Below are 18,683 nucleotides of genomic sequence, written 5' to 3'. Positions count from 1 at the left end.
TTACGCTGAAGAAGTACAACTCTAGAATACAGCCAATAACTAAGTATACTTACTCAGTGGAGAAGATGGAGATTCTGAAATGATTTTAAGTCTGCGACATGAATCAAGTTGGTATGACATGAATCAGTAAATGGAATTCAAACAAAAGAGAGAAGGAAGTCAAGGGAGAAAATATGAATCACTAAGCTAAGACTCTCAAAAAATAAATAATCTATATATTATCTTTAGTCTCTTCATCATGGTGATTGGCAGGACAAAGTAAATTTAATTAGCTATGAGAATAGTATTATGTTTCAATCCAAGGTCCAGGCATTTCTGATCAAGTGGAATAGATGGATGAACATCGATAACTCTCAGTACAATATATACTCCCACTGTTTTAACTTTTTCTTATTCCACTTAACACATATAGCTGACAAACAGTAGTTTTCTATCAGTAAATGGGGATAGTACCAGTACCTCAGTTTCCTGTGAGAATTAAATAAGTTAATACACATACAACATTTAGGTGAATCCACAACATATTAAGACCTAGGCCAGGCACGGTAGCTCATGCCTGTAATCTCAGCACTTTGGGAGGCCAAGGGGGGGGTGAATCATCTGAGGCCAGGAGTTCGAGACCAGCTTAGCCAACGTGGCGAAATCCCGTCTCTACTAAAAATACAAAAATTAGCTGAGCATGGGGGCAGACACCTGTAGTGCCAGCTATTCAGGAGGCTGAGGCAGGAGGATTGCTTGAACGTGGGCCGAGATCAGACCAGTACACTGCAGCCTGGGCAACAGAGTGAGATTCCGTCAAGGAAGGAAGGGAGGAAGGGAAGAAAAGGGAAGGGAAGGGAAGGGAAGGGAAGGGAAGGGAAGGGAAGGGAACGGAAGGGAAAGGGAGGGGAGGGGAGGGGAGGGGAGGGGAAGGGAGGGGAGGGGAGGGGAGGGAAAGGAAGGAAGGAAAGGGGAGGGGAGGGGAAGGAAGGAAGGAAGGAAGGAAGGAAGGAAGGAAGGAAGGAAGGAAGGAAGGAAGGAAGAAAGGAGAAAGAGAGAGAGAGAGAGGAAAGAAGGAAGGAAGGAAAGAAGAAGGAAACAAAGACCCAATACATGGCAGCAGCAACTACTATTAATAATGACTGACATTCAAATTCCCCTGTATTGAAATCCTGGAACCACCATTTATAAAGCATTTTACCTAAAATAAGTTATGTACCTTTTCTAAAAGTCAGTTTTCTCAATGCATAGTGAACATGATAATACTATTATTTAAAACTTGGAAATAAGGCAAAAAGATGACTTTGTGTCATTTTATTATCATGTTGAAACAATAACAGGTCACAAAGCAACAATTATGAATTATAAAGGAGACTGTACTCCTGTTTTATGCTTTATTATTTATTTGGGTCAAGATTCCATGGAATTTCATGTTAACTTGTAGATTTTAATCTGTTAGAACTTCCAGGGATTTTTGTTTAGTAGTCCCCAAAACAAAAGATTGCGTTGTGTTATGGGAGACTGACCAGTTTTGTCCTACTATTTAGCGATCTTATACCAACGCTCTTTATTTCTGTTTGTGTGTATGCTCCATCTCTTGAATTCTTTTCAGTGAGTTTTAACATTTTGCTTTCTCCCTCATTAATAGAATAAACAAATCTTTGGCATGTGCTTACTCAATATTTGTGTGAGAGTTGTTTTTAAGCATGTTTGGAAATTATTTTTTAAATAACTAATATTTATTGAGTACTAACTAAATGTTATGTATAATCATTGACTCACTCGTTTCTAGAAATAACAATATGAGATGAGAAATAGTATAATCCATTATTTTACAAATAAGGAAACACTGTTGGGTGATTATCCGTTATTGATTCAGTAAATATCAAAATATGGTGAGTTTACCAGGCCCTAAGAATTACCATTCTTCAACCACCTCCATCTCTTGATTAAAGGAACTTAGGATGCAATATCACAGAGCTAAATTACCATTTTATGATCCAAAACTCTATGGTTAGCAGATTAAGGAGAATATATGGCACATTTACTCTTTGAAATCCTTACTTTATGATTCATTATTTTCTCCTTTGATTTCTTTTTATTCTGTATTCTGCATTTTAATTCAAGTTATACCATCATTCATTAAGGTTTCAAGATTCCACATCCCCCAGACACAGAGTCCAAAGAATAACATACAATTTTTCACAGAATTCTGTAGCTTTACCCGTATAAAGTTGTAGAAGATATAAAATAATCAGATTTCTAACTTCTGTTACAGTTTCTAATTGAACCGCTCTCCCCAGTCTGAGGCATATCCTGAACTAGTCATGCCTAACCTCAATAGGGCAATGTATTGCTATTGTTGTTTGGGTGAAGGCATTTAGACATAAGTTGAAGTTAAAAAAATACATGTACTGTGTATGTATATTATTATGTATAATTTTTTTGTAAATATGTATAACATGTATAAATATGTTACTGATGTTTTTCTATACTTCAAATTTTACACCTTATAAAGCAAACATGATTTTAAATTGAAATGAACATAACGATGAATAAAAGTAAAAATTTTAAATGTTATTTTTTCAACCCCAGTTGATTGTGTGTCATCTCATATGCCCCATCGGGATGAGTACGTATCACCTAACTGTATTACTGCCAACGTTATCTTCCCAAAAGAGGGATCTGATGAACTCAATCTCCTGTTCAACATCTTCACAAACATACTATGTCTTAGACATGACCCGAATCTTTCATCTCCTTGCTTTGGGTAGTATAGTTCCCTCCATTAGTGATGTCTGTTGTCTACAGACTTCTCTTCATATGCCCCTAGCAAGCCCTAAACATTCAAAGAATGCTAAATGTTCCAGGGTACCACCTCTCTCAGCTCTAGCTTCTCTCATCCCTCTGTTCCAATCCATCTTCCACCTTCAGATATCTCTATATCCATTTCTGTCTGTGCTCTAGCTCTGTTGGACAGCTTATCTCATGTCCTAGGCAGAACACTCCCTCCCCTATCAGAAGTATTCCCTGTGTTACGTTGCTCACGTGGCAAAGGGACTTTACACATGTGATTACGTTAAAGCCGGTGAGATGAGGGGATTCTCCTGGCTGATCTGGACAGGTCCAGTGTAATCACAAGGGTCAGTAGAAGAGGGAGGCAGGAGGGTTAGAGTCAGGGAATGAGATGGGACAACAGAAACAGAGATAAAAGATGATATGCTGCTGATTTTGAAGACAGAGAAAGAGACCATGAGTCAAGGAATGGAGGAAAACTGTAGAAGCTAGAAATGGCAAGGAAATGAATAGTTCCTTAGAGCCTCCAGAAGGAACACAGACCTGCGGATCCATTTATAATGTATTTCTGATTTCCAAAACTTTAAGACAATAAACTTGTGCTGCTTTAAGCTATTAAGTTTGTGGTAATTTGTTACAACATCAGCAGGAAATGAACATATCTTGTATTGACATGCTTGAGTTCTCCCTCCTTACATGAAAAGTTCTAAGATAATAAACTGAGGCTTAGTCTACTTTGTTTTCCACAGACTTCTTTAGCCGAGGCGGGCGGATCACGAGGTCAGGAGATCGAGACCATCCTGGCTAACACGGTGAAACCCCGTCTCTACTAAAAAATACAAAAAACTAGCCGGGCGAGGTGGCGGGCACCTGTAGTCCCAGCTACTCGGGAGGCTGAGGCAGGAGAATGGCGTGAACCCGGGAGGCGGAGGTTGCAGTGAGCTGAGATCCGGCCACTGCACTCCAGCCTGGGCGGCAGAGCGAGACTCCGTCTCAAAAAAAAAAAAAAAAAAGAAGAAGCTCAATTAATACGTATAGAAGGGATGGCTGTGAGAAAATACACAGAGTTTAATTAGTCCTCCCCACATGAACAGAATATTTATCCTTAATTTGATTAGTCCAAAGGGACACTATTTATGATCTTAATGATGCTGAATATTTTCTTATATTTTTGTTATACTGAGAGGGTGATTGCAAAATTCATCTGTATACTGGGTGGTGGGTAAGTTTATTTATGTGCCAAGGCATTCAGATAGCAAATGGAAAAACATAACTCCACATGCCTCCCTGTATTCTTTTTTTTGCAGGAAATAAAATTAAGATATATTTCCACAGTAAATCTAAATGTCTTCTATATTACCAGGTTTTAAAAGGTTATGTACATTAGATATTACATCATTGTTTGAAGTACATTAGTGCTTTTGAAAACAGCTGCCTTCAATCTCCATTCTCATCAAAAGAGCAACCACACAGTCTGTGCTTTTTCTAATGGCTTTAAAATGTATATTAACTTAGAAATTCTGATCCACACTAATGTTTGTGTGCCATAATATAGAATATTAATGGAAAACATAAAGGAGGAAAAGTCTTTACAAAATAGGGCAGAAGGAGAAACTTATCGTTTCTCAAAGTGTTTTTGGTCTCAAAATTGTTTTTCTTTGGCAATGAATATGTTTTTATAAAAGCTTCATGAGGCAAAATCACCAATAAATGTGCGTATTTAGTATATTACGTCGGAAGAGAGTAGAGCCATTGATTTTGAGAAACTTTTCCAGATGAAGAAAGTTTTGACCTTTGTTTTTATATGGAGCTAATCTGCCCTCTATGACATCACGTTAAAGACTGTTCGTCTATACACGGAAAGTTGTGGACATAGGTGGTGCAGGGTAAATGTCAGGGTGTTACCTAAATATACCAAACATAAGGATTCCTGGGGCTTCAAAACCTGCTTTATTCCAGGACCAGTTTCCTAAAATATCGGGTGCACATTTTTCCCTCTCTGAAGAATGTGATCTCCATCGTCTTGGTTCTAACTGGGAACTCTTCTATGCCGTACAGAGCAGGGGAAACGGAAAATCAATTATCATCGCAAAGCGCATCTTCAGTATCACTCAAGATCCATGAATGGAAATGTACAGAGAGCTATTACTATTGCTATTAGTAGTAGTAGTCATTCATCTTTTACTCACTTTGACAGGGTAAATGCAAAAGGAACTCCAATCCTGTGAAATGAAAGGACAAACTGCCCAACAGCATCAAGAAACTCCTCCCCTATTACAACCAGAGAGCACACTTAACCCAAGAGTCACAAACACCATGTCACATTTTGCCTATAATAAAGAGGCAATGAGCATTTCTTAAATGGCCATTTCCTACCTGAATTGGCAGGGAAAGGACATATACATGCATACTTGTGTACTTAATGACTAGAAATGGGGTTAAAAGTTGCATGTGACTTGCTCAAGGCTGAGAGGAACTTGAAGATTTTATAAAGATCAAACATGATGTTTGGGAGGTTTGTGGCTGTCTTGATCCTTTGCCCTGCTGCAGAGCTGAGCAACACAATCTCAGTGTCTGTGTCAGCAGCGAGCCACCTGTTGGCAACAAGGAGCTCAAGGAGCATCTCAGACAGGTCTGAAATATTCCTGGGAGTCAGCCTGTGTTGCAGCACTGAGGTAACACCAGGAATTTGGTTTGAGGCTACTCTTTGTCACAAGCTGAAGGATCTTGAATATGTGACTTAGGAGGTTTCGTTTAGATTTTTAGATCTGTTTAAACTTTAAAGAATTCTTATTAATTCATTCAGTCAGTAAAGATTGCAGGCTCTTGGTAGCTAAAGCACCATGCTAGACATGGGGTACACACTGAGCAGTGACATGGACCCTCTCAAGGACCAAAGGGAGCCAGGAGTGTCCTTGGGGAGACAGATGTTGATTGCATCATCACATCACACATGGATGCTGGGAACTGCCATAGGCATTCAGACACATGGAAAATCTGCCTCTGTCTTTTTAAAAAGGCAACAATGAGGTTAAGACATAAGGAATATGATGATATTAGTGAAACCAAAAATGGGGAAAGAACATTTTAGGCAGAATGAACAGCTATGGTGGCCAAATACATCTTATTTTGTATAAGATCATCTCAACATATAAAGATAAAAGTGACTCAAACTCCTGACCTCAGGTGATCCACCTGTCTTGGCCTCCCAAAGTGCTGGGATTACCCAACATGGTGAAACCCCATCTCTATTAAAAATACAAAAATTAGCCGGATATGGTGGCCTATGCCTGTAATCCCAGCTACTCGAGAGGCTGAGATGGGAGAGGTGCCTGAACCCAGGAGGCAGATGCTGCAATGAGCTGAGATCACGCCACTGCACTTCAGCCTGAGCAACAGAGTGAGACTCTGTCTCAAAAAAAAAAAAAAAGAAAAGATAAAAGTGACCACAGAGTTGTGGCATAGCCTCTCTAATCTCAAGACTTTGACCATTTAATGAACTATGACATTATGACAAGAACAGGTTTGGGGAAAAAAAAAAAAAAAGTCTCCAGTGAAGCTCTCACAGACCTAATCAATGTTGAATAATTAGTAGCAGAAAACGTAAGGTCAACACATGAAATAAGCAGATATCAATGGCATTACGTTTGTATTATACAGGTAATCAGCCTTGTTAATCAACTGTGATTCCGGCATCTTCACTCAGAATATTCTTCCCCCAAAATTTTAAGGAGAAAACATGCTACATTTTTTGCAAATAAAATTTCCTTTTCTATATCTTACATCTATAATTTCAGTCTTTTGCTGTTATTTTAGAATGTAACTTGTTACAAAATTATACACAAGTATTATGGAAAATTCTGGAAATACAGATGAGCAAAAAAGGTTAAAAGATGTCATGAACAATTTCTCTACACACAAAGATAACTGTGTGTAAAAGTGTGTGTTCCACATAGTTTTTGAATCAAAGGACATAACCATTGTAAGGCTTCACTATATGGCACAGGATGACCTTGCAGAATGACCACATCAATTACACTCACATCAGCATTGGATGGAGTTGCATATTTCCATTTTCTCAAAAATCATCCCAGAAATTATGCAGTTGGAAAATATGAAGGTAAAAATGTGGAAAATTATCTTTTATATCATGGTAGTTCCTCAGATATACGGCATTTTTACATTTGGTGGACATTGGTACATAAAATACCTTGTTTGAATAGAATCATTTTACATATTTTTGTTTAATTAGAAATACTGATTAATCCTTTGCTTGGCTTCTTGGTCTTTGAATTTATCAATCTTGAAAATATCAGTCTGTTATAAACTGATTTCATTGTTTTGCAATTTGAAGGAATTTGCGTTTTTTTCAAGAAAATAGTGTATCACATGGGTAATATTCCTTAAAATGCATGTATGCTTTTTACAATGAATATTTCAAAAGATGAATAATATTCTTTTTTTCTCAAATTACTCAAGTTGAGACCCAGATTTCCATTTGAGCAAGAGATTTTTACACCCAAATCATTTAATATTTGGAGGGTAATATTTAAATTCAATATTTTTTATTGAGATAACTCCTAGGAATTTTGCATCAAATTTTTAAACTTTATGACAATGAAAATATATGGTATATTTTTGTGCTTTGCAAATTAGGCTAAATTTCAAACTTAATTTTTAGGATTACATACAGTATTTTATATATATTCTTTTGTTAAAGTAAATAGGGATTTCTTATTATTTTAAAATAATGTTATGTGATTTAACCACAATGTTATTACATGTAAGCTGGTTACAATTTGAATCTTGTGATTTTCTCAACAGTGCATTTTCTAATTGCATATAAACAAAAGTCTATTATGATAATAGTATTAAATGCCTGTACTTAAGAGCCAATTAAAGCAAGTATATATAATACTAAAATTAATTATATTCTAGATTTTATAAATTATTCATCATTGATAAAATTACACTTATTTTTAAAGTCTCTGAATTTGCTAACTTGATAAAAGAGGAAAACAACTCTTTCTTAATGTTATTTTATTTGTAAACTCAATTTGAATTGAAGGCTTGATATGTAGTGCCCACTGAATCCACATAGTAGATCATTAGTAAAATCCACTTTAATCTCATGAGTTTGAGCTATCTACAAGCATCTGCATTCTACAGGTTTAAGGGTTTAGATGTCTTATTTGAATAAGTTTGGGTTATATCCACACAAGTATTTGGTTGATACGATGTACCTCAATATCATGTTTTCCTATCCTGATTATGACAGGTTTACTGAATCCACAGAAAGGCTCTATGAGGCTATTCCTTTGTCTTTTCTCTAGTAGAAAATATATGAGACCTAAAGGAACATATGGCCATTTTAAACAGTATTAAAAATTGAGATGTGAAAGAGATGTGCATGACCACTAAAAAGGTAACTAACTAACTGAAATGGAACAAGATTCAATTTTGTAAAATATTCTGAATGTAACTTCTTTGTAAACATCAATATAAACTAATTATAGTGTACTCTTCCTTTCCTTAGAGTTACAAAGGAATACTTATTTCTACTATTTTTCCAAGAGTAGTGCTGACAAATTATAGCCATATATCCTAAAGAGGTTTTTGAGACATGATTTTCCATCATCAATATCCATCATAGAAAACCACATAGAAGCATTAATGTGTCTAATATAGAGTACCCACTAATTCTCACACACCGTTAGGGAGAAAACAGGGTCACCAGTATTTACACAGACTATTAATATTGTCAGTGTCCTGAGGGTCTACTTGGAACCCTTTGGTTTCAACTAATTATTATTAATATTATAAGATCTAAGAGCAAGCTGCTGCCCCTCAACTAGGTTAGCCCATAAACCTCTGTGAGCCAATGACCTTCACAGTTGAAGAAGTTAATTATTGCCACAGTGTTGTCGATCAGAGGAAGATAGTTGATGAACTATTAAGACAACCTCTCAGCAGATGAGATATTTTAAACAAATGTGGTCTTTTTCCAACATTACAGAGGAAAACAGTCACACTGCAATATCTTAGGGCTCCTCTGGCGAAGGCACATCATTTGAAAACACTGAGGACCCCTTAGAATAACTTGATAGCTCACTGGATGAAGTTGTGAAATGAATGCAGAAATAATAAGACTTTTATAGATGCCTAATTAATCATTGCATTTGTAAAAGATAATCACAAATGGAATATCCTCTTGTGAAGTTGCTAACAAGCCTAGAAAAAAGTTTAAAGGTTAAAGAGTGTGATTACACATAATAGTTAATATTTTCTAAGAACACATTTTAAGGAACACTTATTTTTATAGAGTAGATTTTGCTCTAAGATCATATAATGAGGTTGTGAATTAATATCAAAAAGAATATATTATTCCTAAGCAATCCTTACATTTCCTAAATAGTTACAATACACTACAGGAAGCAATTTCTTTGCAACTAAAAAGTGTGCACATCATGCATGAGACATTTAAACAAATCAAAAATATTGTTTATATTTATAACTAGGGGGTCCTTTCCTGTGTTTTGAAGAACCTCAGCTAGCTAGTGTCAACATAAAAAGCATTTGTACAGTCATACCTCATTTTATTGCATTTTGCTTTATTGTGCTTTGCAGATACTACACTTTTTACAAATTGAAGGTGCATGACAATCCTGGGTCAAGTCAGTCTATTGGTGCCATTTTCCCAACACTATTGTAAACTTTGTGTTCCTGTGTCACATTTTGCCAATATTTTACAATATCTCAGACTTTTTCATGGTTACTATATCTGTTATTGTGATCTGTTATCAGTGATCTTTAATGTTACTATTGTAATTGGGGGCACCATGTACCATGCCCATATAAGACAGCAAACTTAATCAATATTGTATCCTGATTGCTCCACTAACCTACTGTTCCTCCATCTCTCCTTTTCTCCTTGGACCTCCCTATTCCCTGAGACACAACAATATTGAAATTAGCCAGTTAACAACCCTACAATGGTATCTAAGTGCTCAGGTGAAAGGAAGAGTCGCACATCTCTAACTTCAAATCAAAAGCTAGAAACGACTAAGCTTAGTGAGGATGGCATGTCAAATGCCATCATAGGCTGAAAGCCAGGCCTCTTATTCCAAACAGTTAGCCAAGTTGTGAATACAAAGGAAAAGTTCTTGAAGGAAATCAAAAGTGTCATTTCAGTGAATACATGAATGATAAGAAAGCAAAATAGCTTCATTGCTAATGTGGAAAAAGTTTGAGTGGTCTGGACAGAAGATCGAACAACCACAACATTCCCTTAAACCAAAGCCTAATCCTGAGCAAGGTCTCAACTCTCTTCAATTCTATGAAGGCTGAAAGAGATGAGGAAGCTGCAGCAGAAAAGTTGGAAGCTAGCAGAGGTTGTTTCATGAGGTCTAAGGAAAGAAGCCATCTTCACAACACAAAATTGCAGGGTGAAGCAGCAAGTGCTATTGTAGAAGCTGCAGCAAGTTATCCAGAAGATCTAGCTAAGATAATTGTTAAAAGTAGCTACATAAACAACAGATATTCACTGCAGAGGAAACAGCCTTCTATTGGAAGATGATGCCATCTAGGACTTTCATAGCTAGAAAGGAAAAGTCAATGTCTGCCTTTGAAGCTTCAAAGGGCAGACTGACTATCTTGTTAAGGACTAACACAACTGTTGATTTAAAGTTGAAGTCAATGCTCATTGACCATTCAGAAAATCATAAGGCCCTTAAGAATTACGTTATATCCACTCTGTCTGTATTCTACAAATGGAAAAACAAAGCCTGGATGACCTTACATCTGTTTACACCATGGGTTATTGAATATTTTAAGCCCACTGTTGAGACCTATTGCTCAGGAAAAATGATTTCTTTCAAAATGTCACTGTTCATTGACAGTACACCAAGTCACCCAAGAGCTTTGATGGAGATGTACAAGATTAATGTTGTTTTTGTGCCTGTTAACCCAAGATAGGTTATGCACCCATGCATCAAGGAGTAATTTTGATTTGCAAGTCCTATTATTTAAAATCATTATTTAAGACTTGTATTATTCAAGACTTGTAAGTTAAAATTATTATTATTTACAAGTCTTATTATTTAACACTTGTAAAGCCATAGCTGCTGTAGATAATGGTTACCCTGAAGGATCTTGAAAACGTGAACTGAAAAACTTCTGGGAAGGAGCCATCATTCTAGATGCCATTAAGAATATTCACGATTCCGGGAAAAGATCAAAATATCAACATTTACAGTGTGGGGAAAAGAAAGAGAAATCAGACTGTTACTGTGTCTATATAGAAAGAAGTAGACATAAGAGATTCCATTTTGTTCTGTATTTAAGATGCTATTAATCTGCAACCCTACCCCCAACCCTGTCCTTGCAAGAGACATGTGCTGCGGTGACTCAAGGTTGAATGGATTTTGGGCTGTGCAGGGTGTGTTTTGTTAAACAAGTGCCTGAAGGCAGCTTGCTGGTTAAAAGTCATCACCATTCTCTTAATCTCAAGTACCCAGGGTCACATACACTGTGGAAGGTTGCAGGGACCTCTGCCTAGGAAAGCTAGGTATTGTCCAAGGTTTCTCCCCATGTTATAGTCTGAAATATGGCCTGGTGGGAAGGGAAAGACCTGATCGTCCCCCAGGCTGACACCCATGAAGGGTCTGTGCTGAGGAGGATTAGTAAAAGAGGAAAGAAGGCCTCTGGGTAGTTGAGATAGAGAAAGGTATCTGTCTCCTGCCCATTCCTGGGCAATGGAATGTCTCAGTGTAAAACCCGATTGTATGTTCTATTTACTGAGATAGGAGAAAACCGCCTTAGGGCTGAAGGTGGGACTTGCTAGCGGCAATGCTGCTCTTTATGCACTAAAAAGGTTTATGGAGATGTTTTCATATGCATATCAAGGCACAGCAGTTTTCCTTAAACTTATTCATGTCACAGAGATCTTTATTCATATGTCTTTCTGCTGACCTTCTCCCTACTATGATCCTATTGTCCTGCCACTTCCCCTTTTCCAAGACGGTAAAGATAATGATCAATAAATATCGAGGGAACTCAGAGACTGGTGCCAGTGTGGGTCCTCTGTATGCTGAGCGCCAGTCCCCTGGGCCCACTTTTTTTCTTTCTCTATACTTTGTCTCTGTGTCTCATTTCTTTTCTCAAATCTCTCGTTCCACCTAACAAGAGACGCCCACAGGTGTGGAGGGGCAGGCCACCCCTTCATACACGAGTTTAGAAGACATTTGTTCCAACCCTTATGAATGACTTTGAGGGGATCAAGACTTCAACAGAGGAAGGAGCAACAGATGTTGTGGAAATAGTAAGAGAGCTCGAATTGGAAGTGGAGCCTGAAGATGTGACTGTATTGTTACAATCTCATGATAAACTTTGAATGGATGAAGAGTTTCTTAAGGATGAGCAAAGAAAGTGAATAGACTACAGTATATAGCATAAATATAACTTTTATATGCACTGGGAAACAAAATAATTGTGTATGACTGATTTTACTGTGATATTTGCTTTACTATGGTGGTCTGAAACCAAAACCACAGTATCTCTGAGGTATACCTCTATTAACATTTGTGATAGCAGAACCTGCTGAAAGTTGCCTGAGAAATAAATGAAAACATCTCTATTTATAAAAAACAACTTACGTAGAAAATTAGTCATTAAACAAAGACATACATTTATTTTTATCAGTGATTTGTATTCACCTTAAAATTAATACTCCAAATAGAAAAATGTGAAGAATTATTTTGATAAATCAAAAATCACTCATTTATTTTTATGACCATATTTTAAAAATAAATTACTATCATATGTAAAATGGTACCAAATAAGATTATCATGCCATACGGACAAAATTAGCTACAGACAGTCCCTGACTTATGATGGTCCAACTTAACTATGTTTCAATTTTATGATGGTGTGAAAGCAATGAACATTCACTACATGTCCCCACTTATAATGCTGTTGCATCTGGATAAACCTATCATAAATTAAAAATTAAAAACACACCTTCAACTTATGATACTTTCAACATGATGGGTTTATCAGAGTGTAACCCCATTGTAAATCGAGGAGCATCTGTATATACTATGAAGCCTTTTGGAGGTGGGGGCATGAAAACATAAACCACATCTTTGGCAAAATGATGAACAATGAGAAGCTGTGGCCCTTCCCGCAACTTACCAGGGGCTATGTAGTAGCATGAAATGGTCACTAATTAAATGGTTTCATAAAACCAACTATAGCCTGGAGGCTTCTGCTTTCTATTAATAAATGATTCTTTGTTTGTAAAAATGTATTACATCATTCATTCAAAAAAATCCCCAAATATTTTATTTTTTAAATTTAAAATAGAAAGTTTTTATTTGATCCAGCAATCTGATTACTGAGTATATATCTGTAAAAAAATAAATTTTCTGCCCAAAAGACACTGGAACTCGCATACTCATCACTGTGCTATTGACAATAGCAAAGACATGGAATCAACTGAGGTGCTGATCAATGGTGAGTTGGATAAAGAAAACGTGATACTTGTACACCATAGAATACCACACAGCCATAAAAAAGAATGAAATTATGTCCTTTGCAGAAGTATGGATGCAGCTGTAGGTCATAATCCTAAGCAAATTAACTCAGGAACAGAAAACCAAATACCACATGTTCTCACTTATGAGTGAGAGTTAAACATTGAGCACACATGGACATAAACATGGGAACAACAGGGACTGTGGACTCATAGAGGGTTAAGGCAGGAGGTCGAAAAACTACCTATTTGGTCCTATGCTCACTGCGTGGGTGATGGGCTCCATCGTACTCCAAACCTTGGCACTGCACAAGAAATCTGTACATGTACCCTCTGTATCTAAAATTAAAAGTTCTATTTTTTTTTTTAAAAAAAGAAAGCTTTTAGAAATTTTAAACTGACCCAGATTAAATAGCAGTTGTGGGGGGTGGGAAGATGGGAAAGGGGACAAAAGAAAATGGCAAGAACACAATGGGAAGAATGGGGATGAGCCAGTGAACAGAATGCAATGCAGTGGGACATTTGCTAATAAAGTGCACTTTCAAACCAGCTAAAACTGTTATAAAATGGTAAAAACAGTATTTTCGTGGCCCAACCTCATTATTGAATCAATGAAGTATGATACAATATCTAACTGTTGTGCATCAGACTGATCAATACACAGAAACTCAACGGGTATTTTTAAACAAATGGATCGGGGAATAAATGAATGGATATGAAATTTACATTTCAAGTCTTTTCGACATTTTCTTTTGGTACTTTATATTTTCTTTTGTAAGTTACTATTTTCTAAAACATTTGTATTTTTAAGAATATTTGATGCTTTCTGGGGATAGTAGGATGGAATATTTAAGAATAGTATTGTCTCAGATATGCCTTCCATCTTGTGCGTAGAACCAGTTAAAATTTCTGTTTTCCAAAGTAGAATTTGAAATTGTTTGTAGAAAGGTATTATTTCAAATGTATCAGGTAAGTTTTCTGTAAATTTTCATCTCTCTTTCTAATCTTTTCAAGACTAATTGTATTAAATTCTTATTTACTTTTGAATAGAAACAGGCTGAAAAATAGCTTAAAAATTAAGGTTCTATTACTGATGTGTTTTCTCATTATTTCTGTGGGAAATTGTGAAATATAAGTTCATGTCTTGTTGACGTAACCTTTATTTATTTATTTATTTATTTATTATTTTTTATTTTTTATTTTTTTGAGATGGAGTCTTGCTCTGTCGCCCAGGCTGGACAGTGGTGCGATCTTGGCTCACTGCAACCTCCACCACCTGGGTTCAAGGCATTCTCCTGCCTCAGCCCTCCCAAGTAGCTGGGACTACAAGCACACGCCACCAAGCTCAGCTAATTTTTTATTTTTTATTTTTTTTATTTTTAGTAGAGACAGGGTTTCACCATGTTGGCCAGGATGGTCTCAATCTCTTGACCTCGTGATCCACCCACCTCAGCCTCCCAAAGTGCTGGGATTACAGGCATGAGCCACCATGCCTGGCCCATAACCATTATATTTTTAAATAATATGTGTCAATCTATTTGTCTGCAGTTCATGGATACTAAACTGTATTCATTTATTTCTGCATAAAGCCATATCAGTAACTGTCCAATACTTTATCAATTAAGATGAAAAGTAATTTAATAATTTTTCAAAAATTACTATTAAGAATTTAAACCCTCTTTGGAATTATTTTAGAAGAGTGACCTCTACTTGGTTTGTTTTTGCCTAATCTTTCAGCAGAAATCTAACGAAAAGAAAGCTCCTTAATTGTATTTAATATCTTAAAATTCCAATAAGTTTTCAGATTGATAGTTTGCAGCTAAACCCTGTCGTATTTTCCTTTTTAGCCATACTAGCATCCTCCAATTTCAAATCGTGTTAGGGAACTCAGAAAATAAAAGAAGATTATCCATATTAGTTTTCTATTGCTGGGTAACAAACTACCACAAAATTACCATTAAAAAAACACACATTTTTATATCATGGTTTCTGTGGATAAGCTTAGCTGGGTACTCTGCTACTTAGGGTTTCACAAAGCTAAAATCAAGGTGGAAGCTGGGCTGTGTTCTCATCTGGAGGTTAGAATGGGAAAGAATCAACTTCTACACTTACTCAGATCATAAGGCTGAATTAATTTCCTAGTGTCTGTAGAACTGAAGGCCTGGGCTTCTTGCTTTCTATTGATTGAAAGCTTCCTTCATCTTTTAGTGGCTGCCTAGAGTTACCAGAGGCCACCTCCGCTTCCTAGAGGCTGCCCATAGTTCTTTCCCATTGGACTTTACTAACATGGTGGCTCACTTCATCAAGACAGCAAGGAGAGTCCCTAGAGCAAGTTTGGTAATAGTAGAGTGTTTTATATAATGTGATGTCATCCCATGTATGACATTACATCCACCACCTTTGCCATTTCCATGGCTTAGAGGCAAGTCACAGGTCCTAACTCACACTCAAGGGGAGGGAGCCACACAAAGCAATGACCATCAGGAGAAGAGATTAGACATGCTACCTTAGCGTTTGTCTGCCACACAGTCTTCCTAAGAAAACCAAGATCTAGAATTTCTAGTAGAATTTTCTTTTGTTCATCTAAGAATCAATTGATTCTTAAATCTAAGCTGGAAGTGTAACTGCATTTTTATGGGTAAGTTAAGTGTATCCATTTTTAAGCCTGTGAAAATATTTTGAAAGAAAATTATTACATTACCCTATGGGAGAGAGAATATGTATATGTAAGTATCAATATTGAAAGAAATATATTGAGAAAATATGTATTTGTTCACAAATGTATACAAATGAACATTTTGATATACAGACACATTTAAATAAAATGTAAAAAGCACTTACGTATTTTGGGGACTTTTTAGATTTAAAATGCATTATTGATCACATCTGCTAATATTTCATATTTACCAAGGCAAAGCCACCATCTAAATTAATGGTCGTAATTAGCAGATTGAGTTTTTCACCACAGGCAAATATCTGTCTTTTAGAGTTGTAAACGAGCATTTAAGGGTTGAAGCAGCAGGTAGTATATTCTCTAAGAACAAAATGATTATTTAATGTAATTTATAAAGAATGAGATATTCATACTAATTAATTCTTAAATACAGATTATGTACACGAATTCTTAATATTCCATTTTATTTAAATTTTATGTAATGTTAATTTAGCCAGTGAGAAGCACTTGTGCAAGTTTTATTGGGTAATTTTGCTTGATTTCTGTTCTGTTTATATAGCGTTTCTGAGTCTTATTCTCAAGAATTTTGGTGAAAAAGTTTTTAAATTAATTATTACATATAGATTTAGAAACTCGCTTTAACATGAAAGATAGCTTTAATATTTTAATATTTAACGTATTAATTGACACACTTCCTGACAATTATTTTAATAATTATCTATGGATTATATAGATAAGTAAAAGAGTGAGTGAAAAATCAACCCATGGAAAAATACTTGACATTTGATATACGATACTGAGAAAACTACCTTTGGGATTGTACTATATGGATCTTGCTAAGCTGCAATACCTCAGACAAATTAATTAGTTCTATTGACCCTCAGTATAATAGACATAGTAATTATTACCTAACGTGGTTATTTGATTTGTAAAACAATACGCAAATATATTTTATTCTGGGAAACCTAAAAATTGTGCCTCCTTTATTCCTGCACCTCACCTTGTAAAACACATAAATTAGTTCACAGGAATTAAAAATTTAAAAACCCAGATTGTTATAACTTTTTATTTTGAAAGAATTTTAAACACCAAAGTGTCTGTAAGGATATTAAACAAACTGCTTATCACATCAGGTAACATTTCATATTTACAAAGACAAAGCCACCATCAAAATTAATGATAGTATGTAGGGCTGTACGTCTTGTTAAACTGTCTTCTCAGTCTTTTGATACGTTCTATAAATGTTTTAAGGAATATTTTATTTTCTGATACAAAAACACATTGCATGGCTCATTCTTCATGGTGCACTTGTTCTCATTTTGTTGGAATTGTGTTTAAATGCTAATATCTGGATGCTAGATATGCTCTTTGCAACTTGGGTGAGATCTCACATTCTCAACTATTTGCATGCCCCCCAAACAACAACAAAATGTCCAAATGGTAACTAAATTTCAACTTTACATCATTTTTAAAAATTGAAAAATAAATTATAATTGAAACATAGTAGAATCAATTGCAAAAAAAAAAGTTTAATCATATAATTTGACCACTTACGTTAACCAATAAATTAAATGCAAAAGTAACTCAGAAAATCTTAGTCATTTTGGGCTGCTATAACAAAATACCATAGACTAGGTGGTGTATAAACTATAGACATTTATTTCTCATAGCTCTAGAGGCTGGAAGTTCAAGATCAGGTTGCAAGCATGGCCAGGTTCTGGTAAGGGTCCTTTTTCAGATTGTAGACTGCCAACTTCTTTTTATATCTTCACACATCCTCAGAAAGAGAAAGAGCTAGCTCTCTGACCTCTCCTTACAAGGGCACTAATCTCATTCATGAGGGCTCCACCCTCATTACCTAATTACCTCTCAAATGCTCTACCTCCAACTACCATCACACAGAGATTAGAGTTTCAACATATAAATCTGGGGACGACAGAAACATTCAGCTCATTGCATTATCTTAATGTACTACTAGCTCCATATAAGCTTAAAGGCTGCAAATTAAGTATATTTTCTTCCTTTCTTCCTAGCTTTATCTTGAGTCAAAAGCATTGTGATCTTTTATTTATGAATTAAATGTGCACTAATATAAATCAAAATCACTGTGATATGGTTTGTCCGTGTCTCCAACCAAATCTCACTTTGAATGGTAATAATCCCTATGTGTAAAGAGCAGGGGCAGTTCCCCCATACAGTGCTTATGATAGTGAACAAATCTCAAGAGATCTGATGGTTTTTTAAAGGGGAGTTTCCCTGCACACACTGTCTTGCCTACCACCATGTAAGACGTGGCCCTGCTCCTCTTTCACTTTCTGCCATGACTGTGGGGCCTCTTCAGCCGTGTGGAACTGTGAGCCAATTAAACCTCTTTTATTTATAAATTACCCAGTCTCAGGTATGTCTTTATTAGCAGCATGAGAATAGACTAATACACACTAAAATATAGTGTTATAGAAATATGGTATTATACTGACCACATGTCTCAGTTTAGGGAGAACAGTCCAGGTTAACTGCCATACCCTGAATATAAATTAATGTTGAACTATTTGAACTCTCAGAAGTGCCCCAACTTGGACAAAACTCATGCAGTTGACCAATATCCTATTCACCACCTGTCATGATACGTTATTGGTACCAACATGCTTTAAAAATGTTTCATTGGTCAGCTCTATTATTATAATTTTTTTTTTAGATGGAGTC

Source organism: Trachypithecus francoisi, unplaced genomic scaffold (genome assembly GCF_009764315.1).
Source record: "Trachypithecus francoisi isolate TF-2019V2 unplaced genomic scaffold, Tfra_2.0 Lachesis_group10, whole genome shotgun sequence".
Lineage (NCBI taxonomy): Eukaryota > Metazoa > Chordata > Mammalia > Primates > Cercopithecidae > Trachypithecus > Trachypithecus francoisi.
The sequence above is the reverse complement of the archived record's forward strand: the minus strand, read 5'-3'. Positions refer to the sequence as shown.